This window comes from Nicotiana attenuata, unplaced genomic scaffold (assembly GCF_001879085.1).
Source record: "Nicotiana attenuata strain UT unplaced genomic scaffold, NIATTr2, whole genome shotgun sequence".
In the NCBI taxonomy this organism is placed as follows: Eukaryota; Viridiplantae; Streptophyta; class Magnoliopsida; order Solanales; family Solanaceae; genus Nicotiana; species Nicotiana attenuata.
Window position 1 is genome coordinate 238,787 of NW_017671345.1, and position 22,850 is coordinate 261,636.

The following is a 22,850-nucleotide window of genomic DNA, read 5'->3' on the forward strand; positions in this document are numbered from 1 at the left end:
CATGAAAATGACCCCAAACGAAAGAGTTGTATCTCAAGCTCATCAATACCATCACAACACAAAGCTGAGACCCCGTCTCACATCATAGAAATAGAACACATGAATCTACCCCGAAAGGTCATGTTTCCACGTAGCCTCGCTACAATGCGCGATCCTATCCAAACACTGTTACACATGAAACACCTCAAGTCACTATGATCAAAATTGACAGCCACACACAATTTGATGTCGGGAACCGAAACAAATCATTACACCCACGGTGAAACAAGTAACACATGCCACGCAAACCTGATAGAACATATCCGATACGACATTCACCGAGCAACTCCCAATTACTCTTCCTGCTCGACTTCCATTATGAAATTCCGATAGAACCGCACCATAGGTGCCTATAACCAAGAGATCGTAACGTCTCACAACACAGAAAAACAACTCCTAGATCCCCCTAATTGCTAATAGCTCATTAACAACTAAATCAACACATCCCTCGCCAGCAGCAACTCGAAGTCTACAAGCCATCTCGATGCCGGACATATATCCATATAGGTCTCCCAATGGACTACACATCAACTCTAGTTACCCACAATAGATAAACAATCCTTTGAAGGTTCACAATGACTGAATCATAGCGCATACTAACATCTGACTAACTTACCCACATTTTGTCATCCACAACCACGAGCTAACCTGTATATGAGAGCTTCCAATCTCCAAGTTCATAACACACGAATTACCGTAGCTGATCCCAATTTCGCCACTCGCATATATAACTCACCTCTAGTACTCAATCATTCCACGAGAGATACTCTAAGATTCTTCTGTGCTGCCAAGCAAACTCGAATATCAACAGCCGATCTGACAAGAAGTGCTGCAATACTAGCGAAGTACCATCAACTTAATCACATTGCCTCTTTCTGAAACATATACCCTCGTAAAATCACCTCAATTAGCATTTCCGTTTCCTTAATCATCTGAAGATTATTTCTCAAATCATCTGAAGCTCATTTCTCTAATTATCTGAAACTGCCTGTGCTGCCTAAGAATTTATGACCTTCCATTCAAACCTGAACTGTGACCTTACACATGCCAATCTCAATCCTACACAACCTATCACATCTGCCATACCATCCCATGATAATACGAGAACTTCATATCCCTTCCGAACCACAAACATCTACGTACTCAACTAGTCAAGAACTTTCCATTGGTCCCATCTAGAAGAAAAGTCACTACACATACCATGCTCCGCATGCCCATAGAAAATATACATCTCCAAACCGCGGTAAAGACCATCAAGAACTCTCCGAATGCCGTTTGCACAATCAGACCTGCCAGGACTGAATCCTTCTAACTAGACCAAGCTAAGCAAGCCATCAAAACCCAAGAGCATTGCTGCAAAATACCTGTAAAGACTCATTACCTCGAACACATACAAAGAATTAATCATATCCTTTCCATACCGATTCGGTCTACTATCAAGCTACTCCATCCATCTAAATTTCATTCTGATGCATTTTCAACTTGATGCTCCCTCTTGCTGTAGTACCACAATCTCTCAATCCCAGGCTCACTACACGAGACCCAAGCACAAGACCACACTGCCTAAGACCCATAAGCCGCTGAATACTCTCTCAATTATTACCAGAAACATCACGCTCCCGAATACTTTACTCTGAAGAACTTCCTGCGAATCTAAATCCGTTACCTTTACTTTCCTGATACTGATACATAGAACCCATAATTAACATAAAAATACCACAAGTCTTGACCTCTTCCAATGAAAACACAGTCTCTAACCACAAACACAACCTTAAGATACCCGATTGTTCCTTGTAGAATCTTGAACGCATTAGAACCATTCTCGAAAGTCATTTGCTCTTTATTCAAACTGCAACTTACCTGACCTAACGAACAGAACCACCCGTGCCTCATTGGCACTCCGATACCGCAAAATGAAATCCTCATCCCAGTGCAACCAAGCAACTTCCTGCTCTATGCGCCGAGCATTCTTTACCAACAACACTCTAGACATTCCGTGATTCTCATACCTTATGAAGCATAATATAACCTTTGTCAAAATTTTTTCGTTACTCTAGCCATAGCTAATTCACTCGCATGCCCCAAACTGGAACCAACATAGCACCTAACCGTGCAATCAACTGCTCGCAGCAGACTCCCCCACTTGGCTCGAAGCCATAGATCAAGATACGCTCAATAACTCATAACACTTTTTTTTTACTCTATTGATGCCACAATACCATAGCGAGATTAAACTCAAATCATTTGTAAGTTTGTGAAAACACAGATCATCTAGTACTGTAAATCTTCTACAAATCTCACATTCATCCCCGCAACAGTTAAACCCACTCTCATAAGCGACCCGAAATTCCAAATTTCAACACATACTTTTCACTTGCACATGAGATCTCCTAATATACACGTAAGGATCACACCATTTCAGGACACTTCATAGGAGATAACCCACCTGCTTCGCTTCAATATAACATTTCTGTGTACCTTCCACCGCCATACACTTTACACAGCCACTTAGTCTTCCTGAGTCTGAACTCGTACCGTAACATAAAATTTAATTCACGGAACTCTCGACTGGAAACACGAAAATATTCTTCACGCACCCATAACTCAGAGCTATACCTTCAATCACAATAGAAATCGAACACTTAATAGTTCGTCTATTATCCAACAGACTTCCTCGTCACTACCAAGTCATATAGATACATCTCGCAGTACTAACATGCTCGTCACATAGCTATCCAGCCGTCACTTCCACTAATAGGGACACTACCGAACGTATAAGTTCAAAAACACTTGATCACACAATCAGCACCTCGGTGCTCAAGCCATAGGCAAAGATCCGGCCTCAAGTCCTCCAGACTGGCCCAACATAAACTCACAGAGATCACGTCTCGCCCCTCGATCAGGGAATCACAAGCCATCAAGTCACATCTGATACTGAGCGCTCATGCGCGCATACGAACACGTGGAAGGAATTTCAAGAGTTTCTTTTCAAGCTGAATCAAGGACGCACGATAAGAATTCAAGAATGTGAAGTTTTCCTAAAGGTCCTGCAGCCTCTCGAGGATAAATACAGACGTCTCCGTACCGATCCGCGAGACTCTACTAAACCTGCTCATGACTCGTGAGACCTAGTAACCTGGCTCTGATACCAACTTGTCACGACCCAATTCCCAAACCCGATCGTGATGGCGCCTCTCGTGAAGACGAGGCCAGCCAACTAACTCAACTCGTCTTTTCAAAAATAACTGAAACATGAATAAACAGCTAAAATGTGACTTAACAATATTAATTAACGGAAATACAACCCAACACAACTCTAATCGGGGTGTCACAAGTCACGAGCATCTATCAGAATGTAAATCCACTACAAGGTCTAAAGTATACAAAACCGGAGTAATGAACAAAAGAGAGGATAATGGTGCTGCGAATGCTGGTAGTCACCTCTTTAACTCATATAACTCCGCCTCTGATTGGCCAAAACCCATTACCGGGTGAATAAATACCTGCATCTGCACACGAGGTGCAGGAAGTAAAGTGAGTACTCCAACTCAGTGAGTAATAAAGGTAAATAACAACTGAGCGGTAAGAAATCACGTATGGCATATCATCATGCTATATAGAAGTAGTGTAAAACCTTTTGAGAAAAACAGTGAAGCCGTGAAATCCTTGGAAATATCTTAGCTCAGTTTGAAACTTCTTTGAAAATGACTTTTTCAACATTTTGCAAACGAATGCAATTCGAATAGTGCAGATAAGCACAGAAGTCCGCCCCTCGGGCACCACACTCAATTAACAGATAATGTCAGGCAATCCGGTAGATATCTCATGAAGTAGCACAACAACAGGTAAGGCAAGCAAATAAAATAAAGTAAACACACAGAACAGTACTAGTACCGCTGCGGTGTGCAGCCCGCTCCACATATCGCTGCGGCGAGCAGCCCGATCCATTTATCGTCGACGGCGCTCACTGGGGGTGTGCAGACTCTGGGAGGGGCCCCTTACGGCCAAACCGCAATAATAAGCCATCTCGTGGCATCAACTAGGCCCTCGGCCTCATATCAATATCAATTTCATACCGCTGCGGCGTGCAGCCCGATCCCATACTCAGTCCAAAAATCACATAAGCCCATCGGGCACAATCATATAGAAATATTCAACCCAAACTTCATTAAAAATATTAATTAAGTTTCAAGTTTAAGAAAAGGTGGCTGAGTTTGCAAAACAGTACAAATACTAGGACTGAGTTCAATGATATGCACAAATGGTAAGAAACCAGTAATAACAATCCCTAAGGATTCAATCAATTGGCACGAAGCCCAAATATAGCAATCAACTCAATTAAATGATAATAAGTGAATTTCAGTCAAATACGCAGTATATTCATCTACCGGGACGGACTAAGTCACAATCTCCAACGGTGCTCTACCCCACGCTCGCTATCCGGCGTGCAAGTCACCTCAATATAGCACTACGACGTGCAAATTCAAACCCTCAAAATATCATTTACAATCATTACTCACCTCAAGCCGGCCAAAATCCTAGCTCGCTATGCCCTTGCCTCTCAAATCGACCTCCTCGCGCGTCGAATCTGGCCAAAACCACAACGAATACGTCAAAATATGCCAATGGAACAATACCCAATCGAAAACAATCAAAAAATAGCGAAAATCTCGAAATTAGCAAAACCCGAGCCCCGGGCCCACTTCTCAAAAATTAGAAAATTTAACATCAACGGACTCCTTATCTCGCCACGAGTCTATACATATAAAGATTACCAAAATCGGAGTCCAAATGACCCCTCAAATCCCAATTTGAAATATTAAAACTCAAGCCCTAGTTCTTCTCCTTTTTGCTAAGTTTCCATGGATTTCAAGGTCAATTTCACAATAAAATCATGTTTTTAGTTCATAGGGCTTACCTCCAAGGCTCCAATCAACCCCAGTCGAAATCCTCTTCAATTCTCGTCCAAAAGCTCTCAAGGATGCTCAAAAATGGTGAAAATGGGTCTTAGCTCGCGGATGAAATATTTATTAAAACCCTTCTGTCCAGTGATAATTTCCTCTATGCGAACGCGAGGCCTTTCTCGCGTTCGCGATGCACAAAATTGCTTCTGACAAAAATACCCTTCGCGAATGCGGTTACCCTCACGCGAACGCGAAGCTCTGGACCCCTACTCTACGCGAACGCGACTACCTTTATGCGAACGCGAAGGGCAACTGCCCTGGGACCTAATTTCTTATACGCGAACGCGGACCTTCTCCCGCGAACGCGAATCACATACCTCTTTACCCTTCGCGAACGCGTGACGCCTTATGCGAACGCGAAGGTCAAATTCCTGGCCTCCCACATTTCTTCTTCGTGACCGCGACCAGCCCCTCGCGAACGCGAAGGCCAGTTCTTCTGCAACAGCTGATGAACAATTTCTGCAACACTTCAACTTGGAAAATGGCCCGATTGACCACCCGAAACTCACCCGAGGTCCCCGGGACCTCAACCGAAAGCACCAACACACCCTATAACATCATTCAAACTTATTTCAATTATTAAAACACCTCAAACAACACCAAAACTATCAAATTACATCGGATTCAAGTTTATGTTCTTCTAAAACTTCCGAAATACAATTTCGATCAAAAACCCGACCAAACGATGTCCGAATAACCTGAAATTTTGCACACACATCCCAAATCACATAACGAAGCTACAACAACTCTTGGAATTCCATTCCGACCCTTGGATCAAAATCTCACCTATCAACCGGAATTCGCCAAAATACTAACTTCGCCAATTCAAGCCTAGTTCTACACCGGACCTCCAAAACCAATTCCGATCACGCTCCTAAGTCACAAATCACCTAACGAAGCTAACCAAATCATAAAAACTCCAATCCGAGCTCATATACAAATAAGTCAACTCTTGGTCAAACCTTTCAAATTCAAAACTTTCAACTGAGACTGTTCTTTCAAATTCATACCGATTTCCATTAAAACCCAAAACCAATGATCTACATCAGTCATAACACATTACACGGGGCAAGTCATGCCCAAGAACTGGCGATCAAAGCGCAAAAGCTCAAAACGATCGGTCGGGTCGTTACAGGCTGCAAAAGAGCTTTAAATATATAAGCCATTTTTCTTTTTATTTCTTGTTTTCTTCTGACATGTATCCAAACTATATAAATAAGCAGTAGATTGGACAAATCAATAAAATTATTTTGTTGAAAATGTTGAGATGCTATTAAGCTCCTTTCTAGCATCTATGCTGGTATCAAATACTAATTGGCATCATTAATTGAACGAATTTCCTGTAAAGTTCTCAAATTTAACGCAAGAGCTTAAAAAAAATTTAAAAAAAAAAACTGGCTAATTCTCATAGTTAACGCAATAAATATTAATTCCAATCAGTTTATTGACTTTCCAGGTTATTTGTGACAATAATGATGAGATATTCCACTTTTTTTGTGCAGCTATGAGTAGTAACTAATTGTTAATGAAAATTCAATCTATATCTATATCATATCATATCATCATACTATATTATAAGCGGGAAGCCCTTTAATGTGAAGTTGATTTATTAAAATATTCTTTAAAAGCTAAACGACCAAATTACCCTCAATCTATAAGTAAAATTATCTTCCATTAAATGATTAATTTTAGCTACTTAATGTTGGCATGTACTTAATTGGAAGAGCTTTTCATCTTCTAATAACTACTCCCAGCCTTTTGATATGCGTAGTATATCGTGTAGCCTTTTCATATGATGTGTGAATTTTATCTTACTCTTTATTAGCAATAAATTGTTGCCATTTCAGCTTACCTCCTTTTATTAATTCCCATTGATCAATTATTTTTCTCATTCCTTTTCAAAAATTACACTGTATTTTTTAGAATCCCTTCAAATTATTAAAGGCCTTTTGAATCATTTCTCTCCTAGATCCTTTTTTTGTTCAGCTTCTGAGTTTCTCCCATTCCGAATTGACAAGAGGTTCAGTTTCAAGTTCAGCAAGTTAGTTTCTTTTTCAGATTGTTCAAGATTCAACTTTAATGTTATTTTTTAAGAATTTTTGCTAACAGGTGAGAGTATTTGTGCTATTTTAGGTATTCTGGAGAAAGGTATTACGTTTGAAGAATTCACCAATAATTTACCATATATGATCTGTTTGTCGTCTTCTTCTTTCTTTCTACTTTTGCTTTAATTCCTTCTGTTGGATTTTTGGCGTTGGATTTTTGGCTTTATGCTTTCTGTTTGTTGCATATTTATTGTATTGAGGTTTTTGCGCATTTTTTTACTTACTAGAATGAATGAATTAAGTATCGCTTTGTGAAATTTAGAAGATTAATTCTTACATATGCGTATTCTGCTAAGAGGTAGTATTATGGATATTTAATAATGTTAACTGTATGTGTAATTTAAATTTAAATTTATAGCTCAATCAAATTTCTTTAGACTAATATTATTAAAAGAAAGGAAGTCTAGCCTAGGATTATGACAAGTGGCAGCGTATGAGAATGCCATGTGTTAATTTTTAGGAAAAAACTTAGTTATTAGTTTTTATTTTTAAATGAAAATATTTAAATATCTATTATTTTGAAGTATAGATAGTTATGTTTATTCAATTCAAATAAGCAATTAATAATTGAGAAGTTACCATTAGAAATAAAACTTCCCGTATTTGAGTAAGAACCTAAAACTAAGGAGCACATCCCATGAACTCCCCACCCCCCAAAATGTGATCTGCTTCGCTTCCCCTTTTTTATCCCAAAATTTTCTAATACATTAACAAAGTGTCATTCTAGAAGATATTACAGATTTTACAACCTTTTAAATTTAAAAATAAATTTTGGTTATATTTTTGAGTTAAAGACAGTTACAACTTCTATTCATGTTTTAAGATTATCCAATATATCATCCAACCTAAACTCAAATTTAACCACTATTATTGTTATCTAATTATCTTTGTTCCTCAGGCATCAAAAAGAAAAAAAAGTCTGAAGATACATAAACTTGCTTTTCACCTTTACACGTAAGTAACTTTTGCGTGTGTGTATTAAGTATATATGTTGCTAGATAAGATCATTTATCAAGAATTTTTAGCAAGATAAGGTTAGATGTTCTTCTCTGAAAGAATCTCTTAATTAACTTTGTTATTCTTCTATCACCGGATTTAATTTAAAAAAGTTGTCCAGTATGCTTAGCACCATAATATTTAGTTTTTGGCCGCAGGAAAAATAAACTTACAATCAAAAAATATTCTTGGTAAGTTTGTAACGTATGTAGATTGTTCCTTTGAGATTATTAGGTGAGGTATGTATGTTATTTACACACAAACAATTCCAAATATAGAAATCTATCATTAAAAGTTTATTTTTCTTCTTGATACTTTAAAATATACATATAAGGAGGAATCTCTTTGTAGTAGTAAACAGATTGTGTTCTTTTGAAGGAAATGTGCATAAAGTTAATGTATTTTTCCGGGTTATTTAGGTGTATTAGTGTTGTACAAAATAGTCTACCAAAAATAGTCTTTCTATCCTACAAAGGTAGGTGTAAGATTTGCATACATCTTACTCTCCCCAGACTCTACTTATGGGATTCTACTAGCCATGTTATTGTTGTTATTAATTTAGTATTAGGATGCTTTAGTTATTAGTTAATAGTACTACGTACATTGTTACCTTCCTAAAAAAATATTAAATTTGAGTGTTGTTATAGTTAGCTTTTGAATTAGTGTGGTCAATTTTTAATTTGTATAGTTGGAGTTATTTTTATTTATAGTAAGATGATGGATATCACTGGTGGATATTATAACGACCCGACTGGTCGTTTTGCTTTCTAGAACCCCGTTCCCCTAAATAAGACTCCCCGTCCTTGCTTTACTGATTTATAACTTGCGGGAATGGTTGGTTCGGGATTTGGAATAGTTTGGGTTGAAATCGGAACGCTTGGTTCCTTAAGGTTGGCCTGAAAGGCCAAGTTTGACTTCGGTCAACATTTTGAGTAAACGACCTCGGAATCGGGATTTGACAGTTCCAATAGGTTCGTATGATGATTTCGGACTTGGATGTATGTTCGGATTGGGTTTTGGATGACCCGAGGGCGTTTTGGCGCATAATAGTGAAAGTTGGTTCTTGAAGGTTTTTGGAAGTTCTTTAAATTTGGTTTAGAGCGGGTTTTGAGGATATCGAGGTCCAAACGGGATTCTGAGATCGGGAATAGTTCCGTGATGTCATTTAAGACTTGCACGTAAAATTTGGTGTTAATCCGAGTAGTATAAGTGTGTTTCGTCACATTGGAAGTAAATTGGAGAACTTGAAGTTCATAAGTTTGAATCAATTGGTTTTAGGGTGTGATTCCTATTTTTAATGTTGTTTCCGGCGTTCCGAGGGTTCGAGCGATCCCGTTTTATCATTTCAAACTTGTGGGTGTGTTCGGTCGGGGCCACGAGGGCCCCGAGCGTCAATCGGACAAGGCTCGAACCAAGTTGGGAATTTTGGGCAAGAGCTGAATGCCCAGCTTCTGTCATAACTGCACATGCGGTTGGTTAGCTGTAGATTCGAGCTCGCAGGTGCGGGCCTTGACTTGCAGATGCGGCCAAGGGTGGCCAGCCCAGAAACCGCAGAAGCGGTCCTTCCTCCGCAGAAGCGGTTGGCCATCTGCAGAAGCGGCCCTAGCCGACCCAGTGAAGTTTCGCAGAAGCGGACCATTTTCCACAGATGCAGTGGGCGCAGGTGCGGCCCAGGACCGCAGATGCGGAAATCACTGAAGGCAATGACCTTCATTTATTACGGGAGTTAAGACATTTTTTGGCCCATTTTCACTCCATTGTTGGGCGATTTTGGAACTTTTGAAAGGGGTTTTTCACCAAGCTTTTGGAGGTAAGTAATTCCTACTATATGTGAGTTAAATACTTTAATGTTGGATAGATTAACATGTAAAGATTAGTAAAAATTATGGGATTAGAGTAAAACCTAGGTTTTTGATAAAAACAAGATCTAACCACGAAATTCGTTATGGAATGAAGTAAAAATCATATATTCTTGATCCTTAGGTTATGGGTAACAACTCCCTTCGAATTCCGAAATCTGGGCACGTGGGTCCGGGGGTGAATCTTAGGAATCTTGCCTTTGGGGTTGGATAATCACTTTAATAGCTAGAACATGAACTTGTAAACCCATAATGATTGATTTTTACACTATTTGAATAGTTTCGGATTGTGCGGCTCCAGTTTGAGGATTTGAGCGCATACTTGAGTTGGAAGTAGGCTCGAAACAAGGTGAGTCTCTTTTCTAACCTTGTAAGAGGAAAATTTCCCTATAGGTGAACTTAAATAATATGTGGTTATGTGTGGGGGGCTACATACGCACGAAGTGACGAGAGTCCGTACGTAGCTACTATCTCTGTTATTGTCCGGGTAGTTTTAGGTTTACATCATGCTTTATGGACACTATTATTTGCTTATATGCGCTAATTGTAAGAAAGTAATTAAGTTGAAGTAAATCTAAGGATCTATAGGCTTCAAGTGAATTGTCTTTATTTTTGAAAAAGAATTAAAGAAGTGTTGTGTTTTAAATGATGAAAGTTATGTTTGACCGCGTCGCACGTATGATTCACGAGCGGGGTTATGCTTTTACCGCATCGCATGTATGATTCGCAAGCGGGGTGAATAGATGCATCTGTGGTTCATGCTTTTCGACCCTCGACAGTGCACATTTTACTATTATGTTGGATCGGGCCGAACGTCCTCGGTGGAAATTGTGTGTGATAATAGTATGGGAACTCTTTGTAGTTATATGTTTCATTACTTGATGTACCACTTGGTTTAAATAAAGCACGTGTCTTGCCTACTTATTTATGGTGGAGGAATTCCTCGGTTATTGTTCTGGTTTAAGCTTGATTGTTATTTACATGCATTATGCTTTAAGAATTGGAACTTCACATTATTACATTGTTGGCCCTAGTAAGTGTCGGGGTCGACCCCTCGTCACTACTTTTGCGAGGTTAGGCGATATACTTACTGGGTACATATGTTTATGTACTCATGCTACACTTCTACACTTGATTGTACAGGCTTTGAGGCAGGTGCATCTGGCCATCAGTCCGCCGCATAGAGTGGACTCCTCAGCTTGAGACTTTCCGGTGAGCTGCCCTTTTGAGCCGTTCTGCAGCAGCTGGAGTCTATCTTTTGTCTTTATGTTCCTATCTATTTCTTTTCCAGATAGTAGGATAGTGTGGTTTTGTATATTCTACTAGATTTACCACACACTTGTGACACCAGGTCTTGGCACACACATTGGTAGACTTATGATGTTTTGGCTTGTTTTCATGATTTAAATTCATATTTATTACTTCCATTTAAATATGCTTAAATTTTCAAACTCTAAATTTCTTAATCAATAATGGAAAGTTATCACGTACTAACTATGCAAATGAGAATTTTTATTTTATTAGTGTTGGCTTGCCTAACAACGGTGTTGGGCGCCATCACGACCTTATATGGAATTTGGATCGTGACAACATGGTATCAGAGCACTAGGTTCACGTAAGTCTCACAAGTTATGGGCAAACCTGGTAGAGTCTTGCGGATTGGTACGGAGACGTCTGTAATACTCTTTATTCATCTTGTATCGTGTAGTCGATGGTATACTAAATTTCCTTCTTCTATTCTCTTATAGATGGTGAGGACGCGTACGACAGATGTTCCAGACCCGAGAGGAGCTGCTCCCCCCCGTTGCTAGAGGCCGAGGCAGAGGTCGGGGGAGGGCACTGGCCCAAGGTAGGGGACAAGGGCGTCCCAGAGCTGCCCCAGTTGCACCACCGGCGGATCCAGCAGGGGATCCCCTTATTGAGGAGCAGGGCGAGGTGCCCGCAGTAGAGCCTGCCGCGACGGACTCTAGGAGGTCATGGGCCGTGTCGCGCCCCCTTTTTTCCCTCCTCGCGGGGAGAAATCCGGGTTTCGACATTTCATGGGGAAATCAACTCATTTTCTTTTGGGAATTGGGTATTTGAAGAGTCGCCACCTAATGGATTATGGTGCGTTAGGGCACCTAGAACGATTAACTCTTAGACCAGTTTGCATTACCAGAGATTTAGGGTAAGGGCTCGAAATAACCTTGAGGGGAAGGTGTTAGGCACCCCTCGTGGTCCACAACGGTGGGTCCCGGCCGAACTTAACTCATGAATTAGTCAAAAAAATAGTTTTTAAACACATAATTACAAATAAGAGCAGGTTGGATATTGTATGACTCAGATAATAGACAAAGATTTGAACAAGTTGTATACATATAAAATAAGGTTTTAAACAGAGGGGATTTGGAAAAGGAGGGTCCTAGGTTGGTTAGCCTATAAGATCACCCCACACAATGTCTGGTAAACACTCCTCAATGAGGGGCTACACGTGACATTAGCGCGTAGTCATCATATCCCATATCTACCCTTCCCACCCCCTTAGTGGTTATTAAAGCGAGTGTTGGTTAGCGATCTCTATTGCATGCTATTACCCGTCCCTTCTTAATGGTCCTAGAGGAAATTTAGGACCTCTACCTATAGGCAGTTCTAGACATACCCCTAAGGTTTAAAGGACAAAATACTAAGGCGACAGGCAAGAACAAATAGGACCTTAGCACATAAGGCAGAAAAGAAGCAATTAGAGGCTCAAGTTTACCTCCACAAACAACGCACATAAGCAGAACGACTCAAACACAAATAAGGTCCATATTGTTAAACGGTATCCTAAGACATGATGTTTAAGTGAATATCAAGACATAGAAGATAGGCGGTTTGTTTTATAAACTCAGAAGTAATGGCCCTATCAGTTTGCCTACTGATTTTAAGCCTGTTAAATCAGAACAACATTAAGTAGCAAAAACAGTTTCAGAGTTGCAGGATTCGAAAACGCCCTATTACCTTGCCTACACACTGAATAGTGGTGTCCTAAGAGCATGATAACTACGTTTGATATAGTAAAACAGTGGGTAGATTTTAAAACAGACTCTTGAGTTCCTATCGGCATGCTTTCTAATAGTAAATTAGGGCAGTACTCGAAAGAATTCGTTTCAGGGAAAACAAACCACTAATTAGACCTGTTTCGAAGTAAACTAATCATGAACTGGATTGACTTATTTAAACTAAACTGATTTTTAGATCTATATGCAGAATTTTTGATGTTGTTCCCTATGATATCTAGTTGTTAATAAACTTATAGACATGATTTCTAGCGGAAACAAATGTAAACAACCATTGGAACAGAAACTTGAACTAGATTACATGCTTAAGTATGATATCTATTTGTGAAGTTGATTGTAAAACCTATAGGCATGATGTATAGCAAATATATGAAATTCTATAGGCATGGTTTCTAACATAGTAGGGCAGACATAGCAAATATGAGGTCCTATAGGCATGGTTTCTACCCATATTACCCAACAAATATGTAACTACCCACCCCTTTTACTAATCACCCCAATATTCGTTTACAAATTATTACGAACAGATGAATGAATTACATAGATAAAGAAAAAGAAGAAGTTACACTATAGGGAGCCTGAAGCAGGCCCAATTGATTTCCCCAAACCTCCAATAGCCTCAAATGCCAATTTCAAATACAATATCATTGTCTAGGTGCGTCAGAGTTCCCTAAGGATCTCAAGGATCCCGGGCAGTGCTCACACCTAGACTTTGTAACCAAATTGAGTAAGTGCAGTGGGAGGGCCAGCCTCAGTGTGCCAGAGTTTAGAGGGTTCTCAAAAGGATCCCAAGGCAGTACACACACTGGAGGGGGCAGAACCAGGGACTTAGGAATGGAGTGAGAGTGCTTGAAATAGTTTGAAAGGGTTTCAGTAGGAAAACAATGTAAAAAAAAACTTAGTTGAAATAACTTTGTAAGCAAGAGAGTTGTTGGAAAAACAGCTTTTGAAAAATAGTGGTGTAATTAAACAAATAGCAGGTAAGTCAAACAAGTTCAGCAATACTTAAATAACAGTCCTTCATACAGGGGAATGGGAACTGGGGACATATAGAGCACATAATATCAGGAACATAGCAGTTCTTGTGGGGTTTAAGGGATTAGGGGATAGCTATTGGTACCAATACAGTAAGAGTTTCAGAAATAATCATAGAATCAGCCTTTTAAAGTGACAGATCAGTTTGCACATCAAAACTGGATAACAAGTAGACAAGCATTCAAAGTAAGGTAGAGTCATGTTGAGACAGACTACTAGGGGAGGGGGTAGAACATGTTCTGAAAAGCCCTAAGAAGGTTAGACTAGCATGCTAGATGAAGCAGTAATGTAAACATGTCAATTGCATGTTGAACAACAAAACCAAAGATAGAAACAAACTAGAAACATGATAAACTGAAGTAGTAAAAGAAACATATTGGTTTCGAGACTTGAATTGAAATTAGAACATACCAGTAGAGAGATGGTAAACACAAAGTGAGGAATAGGAAAGCACAATAGTTAGCCTTGGCTTGCAGCCGGCTAACTCAGAATGATAGCAAGTAACCCAAGAAGGAGCAGAAAAGTTTTGAGTGTGAGAGAGCTTTTTTTTAACCAATGTGTTCGTGTGTTTGTGTTAATGAGAGAGTATGTATATATAGTAGTTCGAAACTAGGTAAAATAAGGCAAGAATCACAATAGTATAGTAATTATGGAACTCAGAACCAATTAGAGCAAAATCGGTACAAGTACTCCCCTAATTTAAGGGAATCAGTTCAGACAGTAAGAACAAGTAACAAATAAGGAAAGAAATCAATGTACGACCAATAAGGAAAGATTTCAAATATAGTAAGTATAGGGTAAACAATTAGGGCTAAGATCAGAAAAACTCTAATAAAGGAGATAGTCAGTAAGAATAAAGTACCAATGCAGACAAGGTACGCAAATCAATCAAATTGAATAGAAAGTGTAGGAATCGAAGGTTTAAAGGAAGGTCTTCCAATCAAACCATGAAACAGGGGATCCAGAATCAATCAAAGAGAAAGTCATGAGTCAGTGTTTAGCATATAAATAGATTAAGATAAAAATAACCAGACATAGCAAGCAAAGAGGCAAGTCTTGAACAGTCAAGATGAACACAAACACATAGAGTTGACGTAAGTTATGCTAAGAAATTCAGTAGAAACATATTCGAGGCGAGATAGTCACAGAAACATCAAACGAGAACCAGCCAATCACAAAAATCAAACGAAGAAACCTAGAAAATTAGGGCTTTCAACAGAGACGAGTTGAAGATGTAGTAAAATAATAGAATCAGTCAAAATACGCAAGAAATAGAAGTTTAAACACAAAGAATAAGTTAAACAAAGTTTTAAAAGAAGTTTCGAAACCCTAATTTTAGAAGAAGGTGAAAAACACTTGAAATCAACGATTCTTGTAACGAGTTCCAAGGAAAGTGTAGAATATTAAAGAAACAAACTTAAATCGTCCTAGATCTGTACAGATCTAGAAGGTATAGAAAAGAAATTAGGGTTTCGAAAGAAACCCATATAGAGATGAAGAACCTGCTTAGAAAACCCAAGGATCGTTGCAAATATAGCATGATTTTGCTTGAAATCACACTGGAGTAGCCAAGAACAGGCAAGTGACGAACCCTAGATGCAAGTTGGCATGGCCCTAAGCCCTTGAAGACCTTAGAGAAGGCAAACATGGCATGAGAGAAGCCTTTGAGGTTCAAGAGACGATGAGAGGTCACCGGAGATAGCCGGAGATGGGAAGTCGGCGGTTGAAGACTAAGGTTAGGTTGAGAGTGTTTTGAGAGAGGAGAGGATCTTAGGGCGGCGGATGTGGGGAAATGGTTAGGGTTGGGGGTCGTTTGGAATAAAAAAGGCAAGACTGAACGAGGGCCATTGATCTTTTAGATCAACGGCCAGGATTTGACGGGTTTTGGGTCAGGTAGGTGCATTAAGGGCCTGGGTAGGGTTATTTAATCCGAAATTGGGCTGGGGTATTGGGTTTAATTGAGGCTAAAATTGAAATACAATTTGGCTAGATTTCAAATAACCAATTTATCCCCATATAATTTATAATAAATAATAGATAATTTCTAAAAAATAATTTCGTGTACTAAAATGATAGAGAAGATCAATTTTATGCATATAAATGTAATTATACATTAATAGGGCTAATGTTGCAATTATATGCAAATTAAGTTTAAAAAATATAAAATGCAATTATAAAAATGCACTAAAAATATTTTAACAATATTTTGGCGTAAATATAGAATTGAGATGACTAAATTACCACAACAATGATTTGAGGGATAAATATTGGGGATTTTATGAGTAACAGTGGAGGAAATAAATCAATTTAAAATTTTTGAAATTATAGAAAATTTTCAAAAACCTTGTGCATGCTTATATATGCATATATATGCTATTTTGAAAGTATTTATGCATATTAAAAATATATAGGGAAAAATTGAGTGTCAACAGCTGCCCCTCTTTACCCGGGAAGGATGAAAGAGTTTTCGGGTAAAGAAATGATGGCCAATTTTGACCGTCGGGATGCTTTGGAATCATTGCAAGAACGAACATGAGGTGCCGAAACGGCTATGGTGAGCGGTTAAAGCTCGGGACAGTTGAAGGAACTGGAGCGAGATTGCTCCTGCTAGGATAGCGGTTGCTTAGTGGTTACCTGCGGATAAAAGATGCTACAAACATGTATTTGTGAAAGTTTAAACATGATGCAAATTCCCTTTGGACCATGAAGGTTGTCTTCGGACGGTTAAAGATGACGTCCTCAGACCATGACGTCCTGGGCCATGAATTATTTAGTGAGGGATTCGCAGGTCATGAAATGATGTTCTCGGGCCATGAAGATGGTGCCTCCGAACCATGACGCCTTTGAATAATGATATGCAAATTTGAGAGATCCTCAGGCCATGGCATGGTGTCTTTTGGCTATGAGGATGATACCTTTAGACTATGATGCCTTTGGATAGGTTGGCGATATTTCAGCCCATGATATGCAATAATCATGATGTTATCAAGATAATGCTTAGTCTTGTGAAATGGAGGGCAGAGCTTAGCCCTGATTGAAAAGCGAATAAAGAGTAGTTAGAAATAGAGCAATATTCGTGCAAAGAGGGACATTGCTTAGTACCATGCAGATGGGGAGGCAAGGATTAGCCTCATGCAAATAGGGAGGCAAGGATTAGCCTCATGCAAGTATGGAGTCAAGGATTAGACTCATGCAAATAGGGAGCGGGGATTAGCCTCATGCAAATGGAGAGGCAAGGATTAACCTCATGCAAGTATGGAGTTAGGGATTAGACTCGTGTAAATAGGGAGTCAAGGATTATAATCATGCAAATAGGGAGGCGAGGATTAGCCTCACGCAAGTATGGAGTCAAGGATTAGACTCATGCAAATAGGGAGGCAGGGATTAGCCTCATGCAAGTAGGGAGGCAGGGATTAGCCTCATGCAAGTACGGAGTCAAGGATTAGACTCATGCAAATAGGGAGGCAGGGATTAGCCTCATGCAAGTAGAGAGGCAGGGATTAGCCTCATGCAGATGGGGAGAGGCAAGGATTAGCCTCATGCAAATGGAGAGGCAAGGATTAACCTCATGCAAGCATGGAGTCAGGGATTAGACTCATGCAAATAGGGAGTCACGGATTAGACTCAAGCAAATAGGGAGGCAGAGATTAGCCTCATGCAAGTATGGAGTCAAGGATTAGACTCATGCAAATAGGGAGACAGGGATTAGCCTCATGCAAGTAGGGAGGCAGGGATTAGCCTCATGCAAGTATGGAGTCAGGGATTAGACTCATGCAAATATGGAGGCATGGATTAGCCTCATGCAAATATGGAGGTAGGGATTAACCTCATGCAAAGAGCACGTAGAAAATAAGAGTAGTATATGTCTTAGCTGGAGATATATTCGGTGTCTGATGGACTGATTGATAGTGAGCTTGTTACGTGTATATTTCTGCGGATGTTACCGTTGCGTCTGATGTGCCTGCGTTCAAAGAAAAATTGTAAGTTTTATGGGGGGGGGGGGAGGTTGGTTCGTGCTTCTATCCGCTGGCCTTGCTTTGCTCCGTTCTGGGGCCTTTTTGAGTTTCCCGGGTAACCTGACCGTTATGGAAATAGAGTTTTTGAAAGTATGCAATTATTGATGAAAAAATGGAGTTATTTAGAAATATATTAAAATATCAAGTAATTTAGATGAACTAGTGACTGTAACACATCTCGAAGGCATTGCAGCTCTCTTATATTGGAATTTTGAGGGTCCTCCTCAAAATTCTGCCCTAGTTTGGTAGATGATCTTTTGACTATTTGCAGGTAACTGGCCTTGCTGAACCCTCTTCGGAATTTTGAGAATCCTTCTCAAAATTCTTCCCTACATGTTGGCGTCGGCTGGACTTGTTCCGGAATTTTGAGGGTCCGCCTCAAAATTCTGCAACCAGTTTCTTAACTGATTTTTGACCGTCTGATACATGTTGGCATCGGCTGGACTTGCTCCGGAATTTTGAGGGTCCGCCTCAAAATTCTACCCCAGTTTCTGATCTTGGGGGAAATGGAAATTTTATTATGATATGACCGAACCCATAAGGCTGCCTACGTATCCCCTCTTAAACGGGAATCAGGTCAAGCGTAGTTCAACTACATCAGATGAGGGAATGTAAATAATCTAAGCATAGTATCTCTTGACTGCGTCTGAATTGATTGGTTTTGGCCAGATTTCTGCAAGTATGAGTGCTCCTCCTGTCAGCACCCTATGAACCATGTACGGACCTTGCCAGTTGGGAGAGAATTTTCCTTTGGCTTCATCTTGATGTGGGAAGATCTTCTTCAGCACCAGCTGTCCCTGTGCGAACTGTCTTGGTTTGACCTTTTTGTTGAAAGCTCTGGACATTCTATTTTGATAAAGTTGGCTGTGACATGCTGCGTTCATCCTTTTTCCATCGATGAGGGCCAATTGTTCATAGCGACTTCTTATCCACTCTGCATCGTGAGTTCAGCTTCCTGTATGACTCTTAGAGAAGGGATCTCTACCTCGGCTGGGATGACGGCCTCGGTACCATAAACCAGCATGTAGGGAGTTGTCCCGGTTGATGTGCGAACTGTAGTGCGGTATCCCAATAAAGCAAAAGGTAGCTTCTCGTGCCATTGTTTGTGGTTTCCTACCATCTTCCTTAGTATCTTCTTGATATTTTTGTTGGCGGCTTCTACGGCTCCATTCATCTGAGGTCTGTAGGTTGTGGAATTCTTATGCTTGATTTTGAAAGTTTCACACATAGCTTTCATTAGATCACTGTTGAGGTTGGCGGCATTATCAGTAAGAATAGACTTAAGAACTCCGAATCGGCAATCAATACGGTCTTTGACAAAGGCTGCGACGACTTTCTTGGCTACAACTTTGTAAGACGCAGCCTCTACCCATTTTGTGAAGTAATCAATGGCTACCAGAATAAACCTGTGTCCGTTTGAAGCAGTGGGCTCAATCGGACCAATAACATCCATTCCCCAAGCGGCGAACGGCCAGGGTGATCTTGTTGCATTGAGCTCATTTGGCGGTACCTTAATCATATCGGCATGCACTTGACATTGGTAGAATTTGTGGACATACTGGACAGAATCGGTCTCCATGGTCATCCAAAAGTAACCGGCCCTGAGTATCTTCTTAGCCAAGACGAAACCATTCATGTGTGGGCCACAGGTCCTAGCATGTACCTCCTCGAGTAGCTTAGAAGCTTCTTTTACGTCGACACATCTTATTAACCCTAAATCAGGAGTTCTCCTGTACAAATTTCCTCCGCTGTGGAAGAAGTGATTGGATAATCTTCGAAGTGTACGCTTCTGAGTGTGATTTGCATGCTCTGGATATTCTCCCTTTGACAAATACTCCTTGATGTCATGGAACCAAGGCTTTCCGTCTGTTTCTTCTTCAACATGAGCGCAATATGCCGGCTGATTATGGATCTTCACGGGAATGGGATCAATATAATTCTTATCTGGATGTTGTATCATAGATGACAAGGTGGCCAATGCGTTGGCAAACTCGTTCTGAATTCTGGGCACATGTCGGAATTCTATCTTCGTGAACCTCTTTTTCAATTCCTGCACATGGTGCAGATATGGTAATATCTTGGAATTCTTGGTGGCCCACTCTCCTTGTACCTGGTGCATAAGAAAATCCGAATCACCGATTACCAGCAACTCCTGAATGTTCATGTCGACTGCCATGTTGAGCCCTAGTATGCAGGCTCATACTCTACTATGTTGTTGGTGCAGGGAAATTTGAGTTTAGCAGATACCGGATAATGTTGACCCGTTTCTGATACCAAGACTGCTCCAATGCCTACCCCTTTGAAATTTGCAGCTCCATCAAAGAACATCCTCCAATCGTCATATGCTTCAGTAATGTCTTCTCCTACGAATGACACCTCTTTGTCAGGAAAATACATTTTCAAGGGTTCGTATTCTCCTCCCACCGAATTTTCAGCAAGATGATCTACCAATGCTTGTCCTTTGACTGCCTTTTGAGTTACATAGACGATATCGAACTCACTTAGTAGTATCTGCCATTTGGCCAATTTTCCGGTCGGCATGGGTTTCTGAAATATATATTTCAAAGGGTCCATCCTGGATATGAGGTATGTAGTGTAGGCACAGAAGTAATGCCTCAACTTCTGAGCTGTCCAGGTCAAAGCACAACAAGTGCGTTCCAGCAGAGAGTACCGTGCTTCATAAGGCGTGAACTTCTTACTCAAGTAGTATATGGCTTGTTCCTTTCTCCCCGTCTCATCATGTTATCCCAGAACACACCCGAAGGCTCCATCCAATACGGATAGATAGAGCAGCAAAGGTTTTCCTGGCTCTGGCGGGACCAGGACTGGTGGTGTGGACAGGTATTCCTTGATTTTGTCAAAAGCTTTCGGACAATCTTCGGTCCAGCTTGTCTCGGCATCTTTCCTCAGCATTTTGAAGATGGGTTCACTTATGACTGTGGACTGTGCTATGAAACGACTGATATAATTGAGACGTCTTAGGAAGCTCATCACGTCCTTTTTGCTCCTACGCGACGGTAACTCCTGAATAGCCTTAACTTTAGACGGATCTAGCTCGATCCCTCGACGGTTGACAATGAACCCTAATAACTTTCCTGCGGGAACCCCGAATGCACACTTGGCGGGGTTTAGTTTCAAGTTGTACTTCCTGATTCTATTGAAGAATTTTCTCAAGTCTGCTATGTGGTCTGCGGCCCTCTTGGATTTGATGATGACGTCGTCCACATATACCTCTATCTCCTTGTGCATCATATCATGGAAGATGGTTGTCATGGCTCTCATGTAGGTAGCCCCAGCATTGTTTAGACCGAATGGCATCACCTTGTAATAGTACACCTCCCATGGTGTAATAAAGGCTGTTTTCTCTGCGTCCTCATCGCCCATCCAAATCTGGTGATAACCCGCGAAGCAATCTACAAAAGATTGGAGTTCATGCTTGGCACAATTATCAATCAGGATGTGTATGTTTGGCAGTGGAAAGTCGTCTTTGGGACTTGCTTTGTTTAAATCCCGATAGTCAACACACACTCTGACTTTTCCATCTTTCTTTGGAACTGGAACAATGTTGGCTAACCAAGTTGGATACTCAACCAGCCTGAGAACTTTGGCTTTGATCTGCTTGGTAGCCTTCTCCTTGATTTTCAGGCTCATGTCTGGTTTGAACTTTCTGAGTTTCTGCTTCACCGGCGGGCACATTGGATTGGTAGGTAACTTGTGAGCCACTATGGACGTGCTCAAACCTGTCATGTCATCGTATGACCATGCGAAGATGTCCTCATATTCTTTTAGGAAACGAATGTACTCTTCCTTCTCTGTTGGTGACAAGTGAATGCTGATGCGGGTCTCCTTGACGGTCTCGGCGTCTCCCAAATTAACTGCTTCGGTCTCGTCCAGATAGGATTTAGGCTTATTCTCAAAATTTTCAACCTCCCTGACAATTTCCTCGGGTATCTCATCTTCTTCTTCTGAATCACTATTCTCATGTTGCGTTGCCTCATTATATGTTGCAGTCACTGGTTCATCAGGAAAAGTAATAATAATGTTGTAGAAAGGAAAAATGTAAAGATAGTAATGAATAATAAAGAGCAAATGCATTTGATTAAAACTTGAAAAATTGTCCAGACAAAGTATGGCTCGGTGAATCGAGCATTTATTTTGAAACAAGTAAAACTTAAAACAAAATTACGGGAAATCGTAAATGCCTAGAATGGCTTATAGAAGTAAATTCTGCCAAGCTACCCAGGGACTCGGCGGGCTCGGGATGGTGTGGTGGTCCAGTTCCTGAGAACAGCTCCCTTCTTCAGAGTTTGGATAGTGAGGCCTTATTGCTCCTCCTCCTCAATTATTGCACTGCATTGTATCATTTATTCTGACTTTTCCTTTGCTTTTAGGATCACTTGAAAGAGGAGGATGTGGAGGACCTTTAGGTATGCTGATGATGCCAGTATGAGTGAACCAACCTTAGGGGATGGGAATAATCAAAATAAAGGAAAAAACAAAAGGTAAACAAGTCAGTAAGGATTTTGAAATGTTTGCAGTATTTAAACATATTACAGGAATGTAAATTTGCGTCCTAATTTGGGAGCCTCGTTGTGCCCGAGGTAGGCCTAGCAACAACTTGATTTGGAGAACTTAGAAGCCAACAAATGCCTCATTTCATAACATAAAAATAGACGAATCCCAAAATGATACTAAGATAATAGAAAAAGATAAATTACTACTGGCACTTGGCCTTATTACATTTTAGGAAAGCAAGTAAATATAGTCTATTTGGTCCCAAAAGGACTTTCCTCAGGCT